Source organism: Dermochelys coriacea, chromosome 5, assembly GCF_009764565.3.
Source record: "Dermochelys coriacea isolate rDerCor1 chromosome 5, rDerCor1.pri.v4, whole genome shotgun sequence".
In the NCBI taxonomy this organism is placed as follows: domain Eukaryota; kingdom Metazoa; phylum Chordata; order Testudines; family Dermochelyidae; genus Dermochelys; species Dermochelys coriacea.
The window spans coordinates 2,517,373-2,523,372 of record NC_050072.1 but is presented as its reverse complement, the minus strand read 5'-3'; positions in this window follow the sequence as shown (position 1 = coordinate 2,523,372).

The following is a 6,000-nucleotide window of genomic DNA, read 5'->3' as shown; positions in this document are numbered from 1 at the left end:
CTGCAGAAGTGACCCCGCAGCTGGCAAACAGAACAGAGTTATAGCTCTGTTTTCGCCCCCAAAGCAGACTAAGCTGCAATAAGTGAATGCTTTTGTAATGAGCACGATTGAGCTGGGGAATGGTGCTGGCCTTTTGTTCAAGAATAATTCAGGCAGAATTCTCTATTCAGCTCATAGTAGCAGCAGCTACTGTTCCAAACCCAGCCATTAGCCCTTTGTTCATGCTAATAGGCTTCTCTGGCCTCAGAAACCTCTCTCTGCCAGTCTAGGTCACTCACCTCTCCTCCTGTGTACCCAGAGCCTTCTCATGTGCTAACTCCCCTACAGTTATACAGGAGGCAGTTTGGCCTAGTGGACTAGTATGGGACAGGGTCCAGGAACTCCTGAGCTATTTCTGGCTCTGCTAGTGACTTGCTTTGTGACCCTGACCTAGCCACTTGCTCTCTCCGTGCCTCAGTTTCCCAGTAAATGCTTTGAAGGTGCGACATGCTAAGTGCTCTTATCCTGGTAAGTTTGCAAGGTGCTTTGGGACCCCAGCAGCTCAGTAAGAAGGGGCCCCAACCAAACACCAGGTGCAAACACTGCGGAGCTTTGGGTTGATCCAGATCTGGATCCAGGTTGTGCAGCCTGAGTCCACTCTATTTTAGATAAAAGCCATTTGACAAAAGTGACTGAACAGGAGTCAGATCCCGCCCTCACCAATTACAAATCAGAGCTGGTCCTTCAGCTATGTCTACACTGCAGCAGGGAGCTTGCCTTCCAGCCCAGGCACACAGATTCCTGCTAGCGGGGCTCCTGCTGGCGTGGTAAGAATAGTAGCATCAACATGGCAACTCAGGTTCCCAAGCTCACCCCACCCCTGGACTTGAGCTCTGGTGGCTAGACTGAGTCTGCGCCCGAGCCACAATCTCCACACTGCTTCTTTTAGCGCGCTAGCTCCAGCCCTGCTTGTTTGCATCCGTCTGTCCAGGCTGGGAGCCTCACTGCCCGCTGCAGTGTAGACGAGCTCTTTGAGGCCCATGGGGGTGACGTCAGTATCACGTCACTGCCTCACCTGCCCACCCAGCCTCCAGAGTAGAACCTCCTAATGGAAACCATGTTCTGAAGGCACCCGTTTAATTCTGTACGTGGTAGTTTCATATTTTCAAATCCTTTAATGTTTCTCGTGGCTCTTCTCTGAACCCTCTCCAGTTTATCAACATCCTTCCTGAATGGTGGGCACCAGAACTGGACACAGGATTCCAGGAGTGATCACACCAGTGCCACATACAAAGATAAACCAACCTCTCTACTCCTACTGGAGATTTCCCTCTTCATGCATCGAAGAATTGCATCAGCCCTTTTGGCCAGTGTCGCTCTGGGAGCTAATGTTCAGCTGATTATCTGCCAAGATTCCCATATATTTTCAGAATCACTGCTTCCCAGGAGCAAGTCCCCCAACTTCCTAGATGTATACATTTACATGTAGCTGTATTAAAATGTATATCGTTTGCTAGCACTCAGCCTACCAAATCATAGAATCATAGAAGATTCGGGTTGGAAGGGACCTCAGGAGGTCATCTAGTCCAACCCCCTGCTCAAAGCAGGACCAACCCCAACTAAATTATCCCAGCCAGGGTTTTGTCAAGCCTGACCTTAAAAACCTCTAAGGATGGAGATTCCACCACCTCCCTAGGTAACCCATTCCAGTGCTTCACCAGGCTCCTACTGAAATAGTGTTTCCTAATATCCAACCTAGACCTCCCACACTGCAACTTGAGACCATTACTCCTTGTTCTATCATCTGACACCCCTGAGAACAGCCAAGCTCCATCCTCTTTGGAATCCCTCTTCCGGTAGCTGAAGGCTGCAATCAAATCCCCCCTCAACCTTTTCTTCTGCAAACTAAACAAGCCCAGTTCCCTCAGCTTCTCTTCGCAAGTCATGTGCTCCAGTCCCCTGATTGCTTTCGTTGCCCTCCGCTGGACTCTCCAATTTGTCCACATCCCTTCTGTAGTTGGGAGCTCAAAACTGAACGCAATACTCCACATGTGTCCTCACCAGTGCTGAATAGGGGGGAATAATCACTTCCCTCGATCTGCTGGTAATGATCCTACTAATGTAGCCCAATATGCTGTTAGCCTTTTTGGCAACAAGGGCACACTGCTGACTCATATCCAGTGTGACAGGGTCGGGCCAGATGGCTACAGGAGAGTAATAGAAGGCAGATATATTAGCCCCAGGTTAAGTAGGTCCCTTTTCCCTGGGTAAGTTAATAGGGAAGGTTCCAGAACAATCAGGAACCTTTTGGAGACAATTAAGACAGACAGGCTGATTAGAACATCTGCAGCCAATCAAGAAGCTGGTAGAATCAATTAAGGCAGGCTAATCAGGGCACCTGGGTTTAAAAAGGACCTCACTTCAGTTTGTGGTGTGCGTGTAAGGAGCTGGGAGCACGAGGCGCTAGGAACTGAGAGTGAGAACGCAGACTGTTGGAGGACTGAGAAGTACAAGCATTATCAGACACCAGGAGGAAAGTCCTATGGTGAGGATAAAGAAGGTGCTGGGAGGAGGCCATGGGGAAGTAGGCCAGGGAGTTGTAGCTGTCGCACAGCAGGTGCCAGGAGGCACTCTGGACAGCTACATTCCACAGGGCCCTGGGCTGGAACCCGTAGTAGAGGGCAGACCTGGGTTCTCCCCCAAACCTACCAACTCCTGATCAGACACAGGAGGAGTTGACCTGGACTGTGGGTTCATGAAAACGGCCAAACTAAGGGCTGCCGTGAAGCTCCAAGGCTCAAATCCTCCAATAAGCCAAGACCCACCAAGGTAGAGGAGGAACTTTGTCACACCAGCTTCTCATCCACTGTCATCCCCAGGTCCTTTTCAGCAGAACTGCTGCTTAGCCAGTCGGTCCCCAGTCTGTAGCAGTGCATGGGATTCTTCATTCCTAAGTCCAGGACTCTGCACTTGTCTTTGTTGAACCTCATCAGATTTCTTTGATACCAGCTGCCAAGTAGACATCAAGCCATTGATCAATACCCATTGAGCCCGACAATCTAGCCAGCTTTCTATCCACCTTATAATCCATTCATCCAATCCATACTTTTTTAACTTGCTGGCAAGAATATTGTGGGAGACTGTACCAAAAGCTTTGCTAAAGTCAAGATATATCACATCCACCACTTTCCCCATATCCACAGAGCCAGTTATCTCATCATACAAGCCAATCAGGTTGGTCAGGCATGACTTGCCCTTGGTGAATCCATGTTGACTGTTCCTGATCACCTTCCTCTCCTCCAAGTGCTTCAAAATGGTTTCGTTGAGGACCTGCTCCATGATTTTTCCAAGGACTGAGGTGAGGCTGTAGTTCCCCAGGTTCTCCTTCTTCCCTTTTTTAAAGATGGGCACTATATTCGGCTTTTTCCAATTGTCCAGGACTTCCTCCGATCGCCATGAGTTTTCAAAGGTAATGGCCAATGGCTCTGCAATCACATCAGCCAACTCCCTTAGCACCCTCGGATGCATTAGATCTGGACCCATGGATCTGTGCATGGCCAGCTTTTCTAAATAGTCCTTAGTCTCTTCTTTCACCACTGAGAGCTGCTCACCTCCTCCCCATACTGTGTTGCCCAGTGCAGCAGTCTGGAGCTGACCTTGTCTGTGAAGACCAAGGCAAAAAAAGCATTGAGTACTTCAGCTTTTTCCACATCATCTGTCACTAGGTTGCCTCCCCCATTCAGTAAGGGTCCCACACATTCCCTGACCTTCTTCTTGTTGCTAACATATCTGTAGAAACCCTTCTTGTTACCCTTCACATCCCTTGCTAGCTGCAACTCCGATTGTGTTTTGGCCTTCCTGATTACATCCCTGCATGCTCAAGCAATATTTTTATACTTCTCCTAGGCATCTGTCCAAGTTTCCACTTCTTGTAAGCTTCCTTTTTGTGTTTAAGCTCACGGAAGATTTCACTATTAAGCCAAGCTGGTCACCTGCTATATTTGCTATTCTTTTTGCACATCGGGGATGGTTTGTTCCTGCGCCCTCAATAAGGCTTCTTTAAAATACAGCCAGCTCTCCTGGACTCCTTTCCCCCATCAGTTCCCTGAGGGAGTCAAAGTCTGCTTTTCTGAAATTATCCACTCCACTCTGTATCAGAGACCTGTCTTCTTAATTATTTCCCTTCCCCCAATGTCTGTGTTGTCTGCAAACTTTATCTATGATGATTTTATGTTTTTTTCCAGGTCATTGATAAAAATGTTAAATAGCGAAGGGCCAAGAACTGTTCTCTGTGAGACCTTATTAGAACCACCCCTGCTCAATAATGATTCTTCATCAAGAGTTACATTTTGAGACATATCAGTTATCCAGTTTTTAATCCATGTAATGAGTTCCATGTTAATTTTGTATCATTCTAGTTTTTTAATCAAAATGCCATGTGGTCCAAGGCAAAGGACATACAGAAGTCTAAGTACATTATGTCAGCACTATTACCTTTATCAACCAAAAAGAAAAGGAGTACTTGTGGCACCTTAGAGACTAACAAATTTATTAGAGCATAAGCTTTCGTGAGTTACAGCTCACTTCATCGAATGCATCTGATGAAGTGAGCTGTAGCTCACGAAAGCTTATGCTCTAATAAATTTGTTAGTCTCTAAGGTACCACAAGTACTCCTTTTCTTTTTGCGAATACAGACTAACACGGCTGCTACTCTGAAACCTGTCTTTATCAACCAAACATTGTTTTGATGCAATTACAAGTTATCACATTCATTTGGCATGATCTATTTTCCATAAACCCATGTTGATTGGCATTAATTATTGTCACAGACTCCCAAGACTCGTGCTCTCTCTCAGTTCTGTACGGTCCCTGGGAGGAACCCCCTTCAGAGCAACAGCCCTTCTCGGGGGTCCGCTCCACCACCTGGAACTGCACCTCTCTGAGCCTTCAGCCTGTCTCTCACCATGGGCCCCCTCAGGGAGTCCACTCACTTTGTACCCCTGGGGCCTCTGCTCCAAGAGGGAGTAATGCCACCCTATTCTCTAGACCAAAGCGATTCTCAGCCAGTGTAAAACAGGAGGGTTTATTGAGCGTCTGAACCCAGCACAGGAAACTCTCCAGGCCTCTCCAGGCCTCCCTCCACAAGCACATCTAGGTCTGTCCTACATCCAGGTGGGCTCTGGCTGCTCTCCCCTGCCAGCCCAGAACCTCCCTCACTTCCAGCTGGGCATCCGATATCACCATCCCCCAAGCCCCACGTCTGTCCTTTGTCTTCTGTCCCAGGTAAACAGGTCACCTGGGCCTCCTTTCCTCTCAGCCTCTCCTCTCATCCATCCTTTGTTCCCCTCTGTCTGGAACCAGCTGATCAGGTCACCGGGGTCTTCTCTCCGCAGCCCATTGTCTTCTCACTGGCCAGAACCGGCTGTGACTCCTGAGCTGGGCCTCCCAGTCACCAGGTCACCAGTCGCTGGGGTCTCCATTCTCCAGGCCATTCGCTGGCCATCTGTAACAACAAACTCCCTCGTTAAACCAGTAACACCCAGGGAAACTGAGTCCCATCCCCTCTGCATGCAAACCATTGAAAACAACAAGAAAAGCCCCTGCTTCATCACAGTTACATTATCCCTTTTTAATTCTTGATTAATCAAGTCCCGTATCCCCAAGGCTCCCAAGATCTAGCACCGAGTCACTATCTGTTTTCCTGTTTGTTAGTCTCTAAGGTGCCACAAGTACTCCTTTTCTTTTTGTTTTCCTGTTGCATCTCCTCCTTCTGCCTCCTCCACAGGTTGACTCTGTGGTTTGATCCTGACACTGGATGACAGCCCTCAAAGCACATGGTGAGGACTCTGAATAGAGCAGCACAGAGAGACACCCAGCTGCTCTCTCTGGCAATGGCCGTGCTGACAAGCAGGGACCCAAAGAAGATTCAGGGGAGTTTGGCCAAACAAGGGAGATCTAAATTAGATCCTCCTTAATTATACCCCTTCCGAGCCGTGAGGCTGTGTGACGAGGGAGGCAAC